Here is a 15,138-nt window from a genome sequence, read left to right as displayed (position 1 = left end):
CAGGTTGGGTGGCTGTGGGCCAGTAATTGAGCCCCTCAGTTGCCTAAAGGCAGTGAGGAATAGCTCTGGCAGCCAACAAGCATTTAGGAAGACAGAAACAGTTCCCACCCTCGGGGAACTCGCATTCTGACGGGAGAAACAACATGCAAATGGCTTTGTATATACAGGGTACATATAGCATAAATGGAAAGTAATCACACATAGCAGTGGGCAGGACTTGGAGAGGGTAGAAGGGTCTGGACAAAAAGCAGAAGTCCTCACCTTTTTTTATTTTTAGTGATGTCTTCTGTCTTTTAGACCACATTCGAGCTCTGATCTTTCCTCTCCGATCAGAGAACCTGCCTGAATAACTAAGAAAAACTATGTAGCAAAGTGGATAAAGTAACTGTATCTAAAAGTGTCCATGTTGGCAACATTCTACTCACCTGACTCCCCTGCCCCTAATGTTTTGGTGTTTCCTCTTCTGTCCTCCAGATTCAAAATGGCTCATTATGTAGTGCCTTTAGTTACTTTTCCTTTTTGTTATGACAGTCATTGATTGCATGTTTGGTTCTAATTCTGTTCTTGTTTGAACGATGTTTTCACATGCTTCTCCAAATTCCTATTTGTCATTTCCTATGCCCTGGTACTAGGCAGCTAGGGAGCACCGTGGTGCATAGAGTGCGGGTCCTGGAGCCGGGAAGACTCATCCATCTTCCTGAGTTCATATCTGGCCTCAGACATTTACCAACTGTGTGATCCTGGGCAAGCCACTTAACCTCATTTGCCTCATCTGTAAAATGAGCTGGAGAAGGAAATGGCAAACTGTTATCTTTGGGAAGAAAACCCACAGAGTCAGATGTGACTGAAAAATAACTGACCAAATGCCTTATTCCGTAATATCATAGGCCACAATTTATTTATCCATTCCCCCGTCAATGGGCCCTCACTCAGTGGGTGGGGTCTTTGGGGTGGAACAAGATAAGCTCCATAAAATGTTTTGCAAACCTAAAAGGGTCACGTAAGTGTGGGCTGTTAACGACAATTATTTGTCTTCTATTTTTTATACAATCAAAAATGTGATCCTTTAAATAATTGCCCTTTGCAACCTTTTTGTTAACAGTAACCTAGTTGGAGTATATTTTTTAGTCATTTGGCAATAACTTAGTTCCTTGTGTTCTCTTGATAAAATCTGCTTGATATCGAGCTACTTAGGACCTCAAAATAATACTTCACAAACACACAGCCATGAGAAGTGTTTGCTAATGACAGACCACTTTCTTTGCCCAAGATGAAATTGCAGCTCTTCTGTGCAGTCTGGGCCCCAGTAGTTGGGGGCCACTTGGCAGGAGCCAGGACTGGGCACTGTCAGGGTTCGGTCTGCACTGCCCAACTAATCAGATAGATAATTATTCTTTTCCTCCCATGTCTCTGCCATTCATCTATTTCATTTAATGGAACCCTCTTTTTTTTCCCTCATGTGAGCACAAGGGTTGTTATTGTTGTGGTTTGTTGTCTTTTAATAAAAAATCTTTGATTTTGCCAGACTCCAAGATGTTTGGTAACAAATTTTTGCATCAAAGCTGTCATGGAGTTATAAGAGTGAAAAAAAAAAAGAGGGAGAGAGAAAGAGGGGGAGAGAGAGAGAGAGAAGCAACTGGTAAATATTTATTTGCTTTTACACTTGTAAACATTAAAATTCATCAAAAGCTGAGACCTCGTATGTGAAGTTATAACTTAGAATAAATTTTCATGATTTGAGTTACTCTCCTCCTTAAAGCTAGTAATGGTCTAATTTTTTAAAGGCCTTTGAGTGCTCTTCAGTTTTGTACCAATAGTAAGGAAATGGACAAAACATCCTGTCCAGGATTGACTAAACGAAGGGACATTTAGCTCCATATAAAGACCAAGTTTGGAAGAATAATGAGTCATTGAAGGTGTCCCTGAATAAATTGGTTAGTTTCTGCAAACTCTGGGTACAAAGGCAGTGACTGTTAAACATACAACCTTTGACCTCAATCCCCGACCCAGCTGTGTCTCTAAATCTGCGATGTAAAATCATTTGGTTTGGTTGATTAATTGGTACAGTCATGGGAAAATGTTACCTTTAAAGCAAGGAGAAAGATGTAAGAAGAGGGATCTTTTTAGATAACTGGAGAAATTTCTAAATAATCCAAATCCTGAAGGGGATATTCATACCAGACCCTAATGTAAGATCTGCTCATTCTGTTTAGCAAAAAATAATCACTCAGGGGCGGCTATGTGGTGGAGTAAATAGGGCACTGGCCCTGGAGTCAGGAGGACCTAAGTTCAAATACAGCCTCAGACACTTAACACAAATACTAGCCGTGTGACCTTGGGCAAGTCACTTAACCCCAATTGCCCTCCCCAAAAATAATAATAATAATCACTCACTTTATATCAGGTGACAAAATATTTGACACATATTATCTCCCTTATCCTTTGTAACCATCCTGTGAGGACGAGGTATTGTTATTATCTTTTTTTACAGAGAGAAAACTGAGCCTCAGAGTACACTGATGTACTCAAGGTCACACATCTAGTCATTGTCAAAAGCAGGATTTGTCTTTCTGATGACAAATCCAATGTTCTATCCATTACTTCAAAATGCCTTTATAGAAAAGAAGCATCACCAAATCTCAGAGCTGGCAGGGACTCTAACGACCGCCTGGCCCATACTCAGAAATGAATGCCCTCTCTAGTGTGCCTGATAGGGGGCCATCCAGGTGCTGCTTAAAGACATCCTACGTTCTCCCAAGGCAGCCCATTCCACTTTGGGGGAGCTGTCATTATTAGGAAATGCATTTTCCCCCAACATTAAACTTAAATTTAAATTAAAATTTATTTGCAACTCAGTGTTTTTTCACCCATAGGTCCTTGTTCCTAGTATTTAGGACCAATTCTGCTTCTCACCCATAGGTCCTTGTTCTGCTATTTGAGACTAAGCTTAACAAGTATACTTCTCACCCATAAGTCCTTGTTCTGCTATTTGAGACCAAGCTAAACAAGTCTGCTTCCTCTTTCTTGTGACAGGGCTTCAGTTACTAAAAATAAGAGCATCGTCATGTCCCTTTAGATATTATTTTCTCCTGGTAAAAGTTTCTTGTTTCTTCAGTGGCACCTTGTATGGCATGGCTCTGGTTCCCTCTCTTTCCTGATAAACATGGCAGATGGCCCTTAGATCAGGAGACATGGGGAATGATCAGGGCACTTAGGATAACATCTTAGACCAGTAGGACAGATTCCAGTTTAGGAAATGTGCTGCCTGTGTGGCCCTTCTTTCCTTCAGGGAGACTGGACCCCCTTGTATGGCAGTGCCTAACTGGGTAGCCTCTTTGGGGGTCCAGAGGAGCTGGAAGCAGGACCTGGGAATGGGAAAAGCTTCTCTTTAGTCCTCTTATTTATTAACTTCTCCCAGGACTGTAATCTTGTGCCCACAAAGGAATGTAAGCTCATTGAAGGGAGGGATTGTCTTGATTTCATGTTTGTATCCACATTGCCCAGCACATAGTAGGCTCCTCATTAATGTTTGTTGAATGCATGGGACTTGGCTAGCCACTCAACTGTACAGTTATTGAAAAAATAGAATAGTTAAGCTGAGGAGAGAAAGCAGAGTCATTTGTTTTAGAGCTTTCATCGCCTCCCTCCAATTCCTTTCTTTAGCCCAAAGCAGTAGAGTTGCTCACGGAATTTACAGGTACACAGATGACCAAAATCACCTTACAGGTTTCAACAAAAGCCCACTTACCTTGAAGGCACAGCTGTGAGGTGATATAAGAAATAAGATACATATTCATATTTTGGCTACAGAAGCCAAAGGGTTGTTGTTCAGTCATTTGAGTAATGTCCGTCTCTTCTTTACCCTGTTTGGGGTTTTCTTGGCAGAGATGCTGGAGTGGTTGGCCATTTCCTTCTTTAGTTCATTGTACAGATCAGGAAACTGAGGCAAACAAGGTTGTGTGACTTGTTCAGGGACACACAGCTAGTAACTGTCTGAGGCCATATTTGAATTAAGGTCTTCCTGATTCCAGGCCTGTTAGTCTATCCACCTAGCTACCCTAAGCCAAAAGAACTAAAGGTCATTTTCCATTTTTTGTTTGTTTCTTGGGAGACCATAGCCAAATATTGATTATACTGATGTTCAATATTCCTGTGTGTGCGCATGCACGCGTGTGTGTGTGTGTGTAGATATATTGGTATATACATGGGACACACACACAGTCTGTTGCTGGACTGCACTCCAAGCCTCATCCTGGTGTGAAATTGGGTCACAGATGTAGTATTAGAAGGGATCTCCAGAACCACCTAGTTCAACCTTTCTCATTTTGTAGAGATCAGAGAGAGAGAGGTAACTTACCTAAGGTCACACAGGCAATAAGCATCAGAGGCAGGATTTGAATTCAGATCCCATGCGCCTAGATATTCTTTCCCATCTGCCACACTGGCTCTCTGTCTTCCCCAAAGTGGAAAGACTTTCACCTTCTCTTGCATTGGACAGGCCAGCAGTGTGAATGCCATGTCTCCTGGCTTCCTTCTGGTTCCAGCTAACACCTAGCTCTTCCCTTTCATAGGGAGTGTTTCTCAGTCAGTGATTATCAGGGAACTGTCCTGTCTATTTGTTTATAACAAGTCACTTACACGTTTTCCCACCCATTAGACTGTGAGTTCCGTGAGAGCGGGCCTATGGTTTACTTTCTTTGTATCCTCAGAGTGCTTGGCACATAGAAGGTGGTTTTTTAAATGCCTTGACCTGAGGGTTTTTTTTTTCCATTTAGTCACTTCCAAAAAGCAGAAAATGACCTCCCTTTTAAAAGACCCCTACTGGGGCAGCCAGGTGGCTCAGCGAGTAAGAGCACCGGCTCCAGTGTTGGGACGACCTGGAGATCGAATCCCGGGCTCAGACACTCAGCACCACACCCAAAAATAACTGGCCGTGTAACCTTGAGCAAGTTACTTAACCCCGATTGCTTTAAAAAAAAAATAAAGTAAAATAAAATAAAAGACCCCTACAGTTACAGCCAATAAAAAAAAGAGTTGTAGAATTGACTAAAATGAGGATGGTTGTGAATGTGGATGGTAAAGAGAGTGAAGAATGGTGAGAAAGCAAGGGAATGATTAAGATGCCAATCATTCTTGCTCTGTGAGTTTCCCTTGCCTCTCAGTCCTTCTTCCTGTGATTATTTCCAAATGGCCCTTAATTTATGCTGGAGGTGAATCACTGTAAACAAATATGGCACCATGATTCTTAATCTCTATCATGTTTGTGTATTATTTACTTATTTGTACTAAAAGCAAATACATATTTAGGGTTTCCCACTTAATATTCAGTTGCTTAAGCAACTGCAATTCTACTCTGAGGAGGCCAAAAAAAAAAGGCATTCAGTCTAATCTTATAAACTCTTCCCTGCCATTTTAAAGATGTAGTCAATAGAAAAAACTCATTTTCACTCCCTCTGAGATTTCATAATAAGATTTTCAGGTGAGGCTTAAAACCCTGTCTTCATTGATTCAGTTCAGTTCAGTAGGCTGGGGAGCCTTTTATGTTCCAGAAACCATCCTAAGTCCTGGGGAGGTGGAGAGAGACAAAAATGAAACAATCCTACTGCCTTTTCCTGGGGGAGCTCTTGGTTTACCGCCCCACCTCTCATTCTGGAGGTTTGAGGAGAAAGGGTGTATGAATGTGCATGAGGTGTTCCTTTAGTCTAGCCAGGGAAGAGGAGAGGCTCACTAATCACACCTGCCTCAGCAGGGGAGTGGTCTGGGAATTCGTCTTTCCGGCTCAATGTGTATCCGGTGACCCTGTGAATTTGTTACATGTAAGATGGGCTTAAGGAGAGTTTGTTGAGTTGCTAACAGTAGTGCCTTTCTTTGGAATCCTCCCTGGATTCATTTCTCCTGAGCGTTGCTGTCTTTCACGGCTCATGGGTTAATTAGGGAGTCCTTGGTTCTAGAAAGTTAATAGCTCCAGCGTCAATACAGCTGTTGAAGGTGCTATCCCAGGAAGTAGCCCAGCCCACACCCTGAGAGGCGCTGGACCACAATTAGGTGGTTAGAGTGATCCTTTCGGGTAAGCTGTACACTTGATGAGAAACTAAACTCCACAAGGGGCCGATAGAGTTTCTTGCAGGGGGCTGGGGAAGGAAGAGAAGGTGAGAGAGAAAGGTGGAATGCTCTAAATCCATGCTGAGAGTGGAAAGTACACCTGGCAGGATGCTGCAGAACAGAAGGGGAGGACCGCCAGTTCTCGGGTTTCGCCACCTGAAATCTCCAGATGCTACTATAATAAAGTACATTGAGTGTTGATTTACCAAATCGGGAAGGGTACTATTTGTGGGGCTTGGAATTAAGATGGGACTTTGTAAAAAGCTGTCCCATTTCCCACACCTATAACTGAAATCGAGATCATGGACTCTTCTTTGAGTAATAGGAAGTGAGATGGGGTTGATTGGTAAGTGTGTACTTACTCAAAAGGCATGTATCTAAATGGAAACAAATGGGATGCTGTGAGCCAGCCCGGGATCCATAATGGCGGGACAGACCCACCGTCCTGAATTGGGAGCATCTATCTGCATTTATAATGACAAGCCATGGCTTCCCTGCACTGGTGGTTTATGAAATGTCAGGGCTGCGGGGCGGGGAGGGGGGGGCCGAGAAAGGAAAGTTTTATGCCCTGATAAAAGCTGCTGCCTTTATTATACGGATGTCTACAGTTTATGGTGATGAGTGGATTACTTAGGGAGAATAAACACATTTATGTTGCCCACGATTGAGGTGGTGGACAGCCTGCCAAGGCAGCAGATTTATGGACATAGGAAACGCCTGCCTTCCACTTGTCCTTCTCCCACCCTCTGAGAGACCCATCTCTCGCTCTTTTCCATTCACCAGCTTCTGACCTTTCAGGTCATTGAAAACAATTATCTTTTTGTCAAAAGGATGAGGCTGCCTTACCTGGGGTGAGCAGTTCTGTAGAGAGGGTTGGGGTCCATTGGATGAGGATGCCTGCCTGAGGCATCCACACCACATTGTAATCATTTTTTATTTGCTTCCTACTGGGATGAAATCCAAGCCAGTAAAAGGCAAACAGAATTAATTCAGTGATGACATATGCCACTGAAAACTGTCTTTCTTTTCTTCCTCTCTCTCTCTCTCTCCCTCTCTCCTCTCTTCTCCCTCCTTCCTCTACCTCTCCTCTCTCTCTTTCTCTCTCCTCTCTGTCTCTCTCCCTCTCTGCTTCTCTCTTTCTCCCCTCTCTCCTCTCTTCTCCCTCCTTCCTCTACCTCTCCTCTTTCTTTCTCTCTCCTCTCTCTCTGTCTCTGTTTCTCTCTGTCTCTCTCTCTCTGTCTCTCTCCCTCTCTCCTCTCCCTCTCTGCTTCTCTCTTTCTCCCCCTCTCCTCTCTTCTCCCTCCTTCCTCTACCTCTCCTCTCTCTCTCTCTCTCTCTGTCTCTCTCTCTCTCTCTGACTCTCTCACCTCTTCCTCCCCTGTCTGTTTCTCTCCAATTCTTCCTCTCCCCCTCCCCCTCCCTTTCTCTCTCTCCCCCTCGTCCTCTCTCTCACCCTTTCTTCTCATACCTCCAGAAGGAGATGTTGGGCAGGTCTTCTTGGTACCCAGCTTCCTTTTTGTCTTCATGCCCCTCCCCTACCCCAGGATTTAGGATGGTGCCTGGAGCACAAATACTTGCTCATCAGACTGAACTGAGAGTTCTTTTTAAGAGAAAGCTGGGAGGAAAAAATAAAGAGGAAACGGCCATTCAGTACATTTAAGCATGAGGCCATGAGGAGAGGTGTAGTCAAGGCCCCCAGAGGGCTGGGCTTTGAGTCCCAGCCTGCTGCTTACCTGCCTGACTTTGGACAAGTTGCTGACTTCTCTGTGCCTCAGTTTCCTTATCTGTAAAATGAGGGGATTGGGCTGAATGACCTAGAAGGTTCTGTCTCGTTCTAAAAATAATGACTAGCATTAATATCCTGCCTTAAGGTTCTCAAAGTCTTCTCCACCTGTTAATCTCATTTGACCCCCACAGCCTCTCTGTGAGGCAGATTTCATTATTATTATGCCAGTTTTACGTCAGTCAGCAAACATTTATTAATCTCTCATACTCTGCCAGGCTCTGTGCTAAGCACTGCTCCCTGCCCTCAAGAAGGTCCTAGTCCACAGGGAAAGACAGCCTTCCAACGATAAGACACATGCATGGTGCAGACAGAGTGTGTAGAAGTTAATCTCTAGGAAATGGCACCAACCATAGGGGCTGCCATGGAAGGCCTCCCGCAGAAGCTGGGACTTGAGTCATGAAAGAATCTAGGGAAGCCAAGAGGCAAAGATGAGGAGGGGGAGGGCATTCTAAGGATGGGGGACAGCTGGGGAGAGGCCCAAAGACAGGAGATGGAATATTATGTGCAAGGAAACCTATAGGCAACTGTGAGCCCAGCTTTCCAAGTCCAATGCACCACCCTGTATAGCTCTGGTGCCATGATCCTGAAAGGAGAGAAGACCACAAGTGTGCCATCTGTCCTCCAGCATCCACTGGGATGCCCATGTCCTGCATCCAAATCTGGAAAGGTTTCTGGATCTGGCACTTACAGTGTTCTCAGTCAGCAGATCCTATCTGCAGGACAAGCGTTTGGGGGAATCCCTACTTTCTTCAGCATTGTGTGAACTGATCAGCAAGATATGGCCCCAGAACAAAGATGGCAGAAGTAAGCACCCATCAGAATAAGAAGAGCATAGACTCCATGGGGCCCCTCGCATCTGTGGCACAAAGAAGCTACTTGATTTCCAGTTAATCATTCACAGTGCTCAGATGACTGGAGTCCTGATATGCGCCTGCTTAAGGGAGCTGTTAGACACAAAACCCTTGAGAGCCAGGCAGTTGCACCTGGGCATGTTGACTGGCATGCCCCAGCCACGTTTTCCACTTCAGTTCCAAGTTCTCCTCAAGTGTCCTGTGAGCTTGCTGGCCATTGGGTTGGGCTGATCTAGTCCGTCTCGCGTCAGAGCAGCCTGGAGAGAATGGAGATCCCAGTGAGCAGAAGCCAGACCAGCAGGTTTGGCCTATGTTGGTCTTAATACGAAGACCTTCATGGAGTTCAGGGCACACTAAGGCTGTTCGGGTTCTTTCTGAGTCTGCAGTTCTGTAATTGTGACATTCTGATTTGAAGAAGACCAGAGGAGCCAACTGGTCCCACAGCCTTTGATGGAGGCAGCCTGGGTTCTCTGGAAGAACCTTGGAATCTGATAACTTGAGCCATACTTGAATGTCAGACTGGCCCATCATGCTTGGCAGGCCAGACAAGAGGTCCTTTCTGCATTCTGCTGAGAGCTGCACTGAAAACTTCAAGGAACTTGAGGAAGTTTGAACACATATATACATGTGTGCATGCATGCATATGTATGTCCATTGTGTGTATACACACATATCTGCAAAGCTGAGGAAGGAGATGGAGGGGCAGTTTGCAAAAAAAATCATTCCAACTTGTAGTGACTTGGTGTTTTAGTGACTCTTCAGAATTTAGATTTTTGCTTTTAGCATCTAAAATCACGTAGATTTATTATTTACTCTACAGTTCGGCTCATTGCTTCTTTGTCCACGCTACCATAAAATGTGTATGGCCAAGAGAGATTTGTGGTCAGTGGCTCATAGGGTCCAGGGCTAGAAGGAACCACAGCAATCACCAGTAGATGTAGTCAAGGTCTACAGACAGGCTAAAAGGCCACTCATAGGGGACGATGGAGAGGGAAGTCTTGTCTAGACCAGGCCTTTTCCTGGACCCCTTGGGCAAGCTGGGGAAGCCCATGCATCCTTCTCAAGAAGAATGTCTTGAAATGCATAAAACAAAATATGTGGGATCACAAAGGCAACCAATTATAGTGAAATACAGTTATCAGAGCATGTAAAGGACAAGCTCATTCACTTCTGGCTAAGAGCTCCAGGTGTGGGAGGTTTCTGAGTTTTTCCTAGCTCGAGATTCTGAGATAGACCACTCCTTGACAAACTCATAGCAACCCTAAGTCTGTCTGTAATATTTCTAACATTATCTTTGGGGTGATTTATTTCATCAGGAAATGGGATTCAAGTCCAAGCGTTGCTGGACCAAATGGTTACAATTGTGAAGTTGACAATTGGGGGAGAATGGGGGGAGGCAGTGTGAGCATAATGGAAAGCCTTGATTAGGCTTAATTTCTGGAGAGACCTGCCTGAGTCTAAGCCTTGATTGACAGTTTTGAGCTTTGTGATCTTGAACATGCCGGCTGTAAAATGGGAATTGTAATGCCTATGGCACCCGACTGGCTGAGCTGCTATGAGGTTTAAGTAAGATATTTCAAACTTAAAAGCTTGGTATAAATATCAGGAATTTTAAAGGTGTCCTGTTAGAAGAAAAAGACATGATACTGACTATGCCCCCTGTTAAAAGGCAGCATGTTGCTTAGTAGGAACAGCCTTCAAGTTAGGAAATTCAAGGTTCAAGTCCTGGCTTTGACCTTTGATGCATATTAGCTATGTGACCTTAACCTCCCAGGGCCCCCAGGCAACTTGTTAAGACTCTTACATTGCAGACAAGTTGCTGATCTGCAGCTGTAGGATTTCCACATTGAGAGTTGCCTGCATCAAGCTTTCTTCCCCCCACCCCACTCCCATCGCCAGTCCTGACTTTTGTCCTGCCACTGGACTTTGATGACTCAGGAAGAAAGTGAGGCTGATGCCTTCGTGCCACTCTGCCTCACTTAGATCCCCAGGGGCAAGTCAAGACGTTGTCCATAATGTCATTGGTCCTCTTTGAAAACAAAGAACAAACAAGTCTGTGATCCTATGAACATCACACAAATAAGAGAGGCCTCTGCCTGACTTCTTTTTGCCCCTTCAAATATGCTTTTGACTGTATGCATGGAAATGAATGTGAGTAGAATATGTTCCCTTTAGGTGAATCCAGATGAGTTATTTCCCCAAACCATGCTCTCCTTGTGCTGGAAACAATAAAGTATTAGTGTCTGCACTTGAAATGAGCTTTGCCAGGTTTCCAGTGTCAAAGTGAAATGCCGCCTCCCCAGCCAGAAGTGACCATTCCTGCCTCAACTGTCCCAAAAATTTGTACACCTCTTATATATGGACTGCTTTCTAACTCGTGTGAGCATTCATTTGTGGGAGTGACTTGAAGACAAGAACTAATTCACTTTTTATATTTCCTGCAGCCCCTACTAGAGTGCCTTACCTATAGTAAATGAGGGCTTTCCATAAATATCAGGTAACTGAGTCACACATTGGGTAGAGTATCGAACCTGGAAATAGAAAGACACGAGTTCAGATTCTGCCCCAGATACTCACTAGTGTGTGGCCCTGGGCAAGTCATTTAACTTTTCTAGGCCCCAGTCTCTTTGTCTATAAAATGAGGGGATTGGACTCAGTGGCCTCCAAAGTAGATCCCTTTTAGTCCTAAATCTGAGAACCTTCACTGGAATAGCTACAGATTTACATGTTTGTATTCCTTTCTATAACCCATTTGGATAGACATTTCTAAAACACACCCATTGTCCTTCCTTATTAAAATAAAGGGCATGATTAGACTAACATAGGTTAGGCTATGTTCACACTGGTGAGTATCCTACTCAAAGTATTATGATGGCTTCAAAGGCAGGACGTATAGAGGGCTGTCTATTCCTGTCCTGTCTAGCCTGTCTCCAGACTGTCTCTTTTGCTTTCACTTCTCTTTTCTGTCACTTTGCCTGCCCCCTTTCTCCCTTTGTTATTTTCTGTTGCTTATCTGCTGTGATTGGGTGGGGGGGGGGGGGGAGGAAATCGGGTCATTAAGCCTGTTAAAGTTGTTCGTAAAATGTGAGTAAACAGGCTCTAGGTGAGGGTGAAAGGACTCTTTCAGTGAAACTCTAATGCACGGGCTTGACAAAAACTCTTTGGCTCCTCAGAGGACCCTTTGTTTTGTTTTGGTTTATTTTTTTTTTCAGCTTCTTTCCCAATTTTGAGCTGTCCTATCACTTCACCTAGATGCCATCTGAGTTCTGGTTAGGTGAGGTGTGCTATTGTTGGGACTTAGCACACTCTTGTGACAAATAGACTGTTAACATTTGCTGTATAATGTAGATAATATTACAAGTGTCACTTTGAAAACAGAAATGGTTCCCTGAGACAGTACCGATTTCTCTACCTGCCTGGCCTTCCTTCCTCTCTTCAGTGCAGTATCTGTGGGATCTTGCCCTGGAAGACCTTCCAGCTAATAATCTCAAGACCAGTTGAGATCCCTGGCCCACTGTGGTCCTCCAGTAGAAGGCATCTCCTGGTCCCAAGAAAGGCAGGAGGTGGGAGGCCTGCTTAAGGAATTGGTTGTGAGATCCCAGAATAGCCCAAGCCCTCTTCCACAGCTCAGAGGGCGGCTGATGTCTAGGCTTCCATACCTTTTCCTAATCACAAGCCATAAAGTATGTGACTCAAATTTGTTACTGCCAAAGAGGCCACCCTGACCAAGATACTGAGGTCGTAGAAACTGGACGCTTCAGTCACAGTTGGATTTTTGATTGGGCCTCTATTCTCTTTTATAAGACAAGCCATAAGCGATTTGCTGGTTTACCCCACCCTGCCTCCAAACACATCCCAGACCCAGTAATTGCTTGTTGGGTACCAAGAAGGGCGACCTGGCCAGGAAACCCAAAGGGAGAGAAGGCAGGATCGACCTCTTATTGCTCTCCTGCTGTCTTGTCTCCTTTGGGCTTTGCAGTGGATGCAGTGGGCTTGGACCAAAGAGCTTTAGGGGAAAGTTAGCTGTGGGCCTTCTGATCCGAAGTATCTGCTACTAACTGGTAGTATGACCTTATACAAACCCTTTACCTCAGTTTTCTCATCCAGAGAATGGGAGTGATTCAACCCACTTTTCTCACATAGGCTGAAGGAGGGAAGAAATGAGATGTTGTGAAAGTGTTTTGTAACCAAAGCTAGATTTCAAAAAGGAAAGTCAAGTAAGTATCATTTATTATCTATGATGAATGAAACTGGGGGACAGCTAAGTGTTGAATAGAGCATTGGGCTTGGAGTCAGGACACTCATCTTCATGAGTTCAAATGTGACCTCAGATACTTACTGGCTGTGTGACCCTGGGCAAGTCACTTGACCCTGTTTGCCTCCGTTTCCTTATCTGTAAAATGAGCTACAGAAGGAAATGGTAAATTACTTCAGTATCTTTGTCAAGAAAACCCCAAAGGGGCTACAAAGAGAAAGATAAGAATGAACAACAATATAAATGAAATAATCAGTACTCATAAGGAACCTCCATTCTCATGTGGAAGGCAACACACATACACATGTAGGTCCAAATTATCATAGCATCATTATACAGTGGAAAGATCATTGGCTTTGGAGTCAGAGGACCTGAATTCGAATCCCCCTTCTGAAGCTCACCAATTTAGGCAAATCAGTTAAATTCCCTGGCCTGGCTTCCTCATCTGTTAAATGAGTAGGTGTAACTAGGTAGTATCTGAAATCATCGGTCTTTGAACCTATGAACTAGTGTGCACTGGGGCGAGTCATGTAGCCTGCCCTGTAAGATGGGAGCAGGTTTAGATCTCCATCCAAGAGGGGATCAGCTGTCGGCTCTGGACTGATGCTCGTCCCTGCTGGGCTCAGCTCACATTTACTTGCCTGGCCATCTCCAGCTTATTAGTCCTTGTTCCAGTCAGCTTCCTAATGGGCCCTTCCTCCCTTAGCTGAATGCTGGCCTAGTTTTGGGGAAGCAAACGGAATCCTCCCTGAGTGAACAGGAGCCTGCAGCCCTGCTCTCAACAGAGACAAAAACAGACCAGCTTCCCACCTCCAGGCACAGTTCTCCTTTGATTCTGTGCTCCCCCAGCCCCCTCCACACCCCCCAGTGCATTCTGCCCTGCTGAAAGGGCCTAGCCGACATGATGTAACCCAGCGAGGAGCTGGGCCGGGGACAACTGCGGACTCCAGCTGCCTCTGTGTTGTCGACATGAGCTGAGCAGATCATGTGGCACAGATATGTAGGACGGGAACCACGTCAGCTCAGAAGGGGCCCTTGCTTTGTCTATTAAAAACACAGACAAGGGAGCTAAGCCTTCCCAGGGAGGGAGATTGTGCTTTGTTTTCCTGCCTCAGGTATGGAGCACAGCCCATGCTTCAGGTGTCCAAGACCTCGCATCATTTTCTCAGGCAGTCAATCAATAAACATTAACTAAGCACCTACTATGTGCCAGGCACTGGGAATGCAGAGAAAGACAAAAGTCCCTGCCCTTAAGGGGCTCATAAATATACATACATACACACACAGAATAAGGGGAAAAGATGCAAACATTATGTACAAACAAGCTAGAGACAGGTGCCCAGAAGAATTTTACTTCTACATACATATGAATAGTTACATAAAATATATCTGATGATCACCATGGTACCAGAGCTTGGTGTCAGGGTCGACGCCTGCAAACCTCTTTTACAAAAAGGGCGTTTGGTCTGTCTGGACTTCACTCTGTGGGACTAATGCTTACAGAGCACAGCTTATGTAAGAAGCAGTGTTTTGGTTGTGACTAAGGAGGAAATGGTGACAGCTGCACTTTGTGTGATCCCTGGGCTCGCCAGGACAGGCAGCACGGCGTACACTGGGCGTGTGGATTGGGACACTTCGGTCCCTCCCCTCAAAAAGTGGAGCAGAACTCACAGACTGGTGTTGCGCTAAGCCCTTCTCTGTTCTGTGTCTCTCCCTCTTTCTTGCTCCCTCTCATTTGGTTTTTTCTCTCTGTTCCTCTTTCTTCTTTCTCTCCACTTTCCCTTTTTTCTCCTCTCTCTCTTTTTCTCTCCTCCCCTTCATTCTCCCTCTTTTTTCTCTTTTCCCTCCTTTTCTCTCCTCCCTTTCTTTCTTCCTTCTTTCCCTCCCTCCCTCCTTTTTCTCTCCTATCTCCTTCATCCTCCCTCTTCTTTCTCTGTCTATCCTTCATTCTCCCCCTCTTTCTCTTTCCCCTCCCTTTCTATTCTCCTCTTTCTCTCTCCCCTCTCATTCTCCCTCTTTTTTCCTGTCTTCCTCTCTCCTCTTCCTTTCTCCCTCTCTCTTTCTCCTCACTATTTCTTTCTCCTCATTCTCTCTGTCTCTCTGTCTCTGTCTCTCTGTCTCTCTGTCTCTCTCTCTCTCTCTCT

The 15,138-nt window shown here is 44.8% G+C and overlaps 1 protein-coding gene across 3 annotated transcripts in view; it reads left to right on the top strand.

The window, feature by feature from the left end:
• PTPRG (protein tyrosine phosphatase receptor type G) overlaps nt 1-15,138 on the top strand; it is a 783,084-nt gene that overhangs the window by 658,323 nt on the left and 109,623 nt on the right. The window lies entirely within an intron of this gene.

The sequence above is a fragment of the Petaurus breviceps genome, unplaced genomic scaffold, assembly GCF_028583685.1.
Source record: "Petaurus breviceps papuanus isolate PSGF00001 unplaced genomic scaffold, PetGlider_PUasm1.0 174, whole genome shotgun sequence".
Lineage (NCBI taxonomy): Eukaryota > Metazoa > Chordata > Mammalia > Diprotodontia > Petauridae > Petaurus > Petaurus breviceps.
Note: the sequence above shows the minus strand (reverse complement) of the source record. Positions and strands in the feature narration are given on the sequence as shown.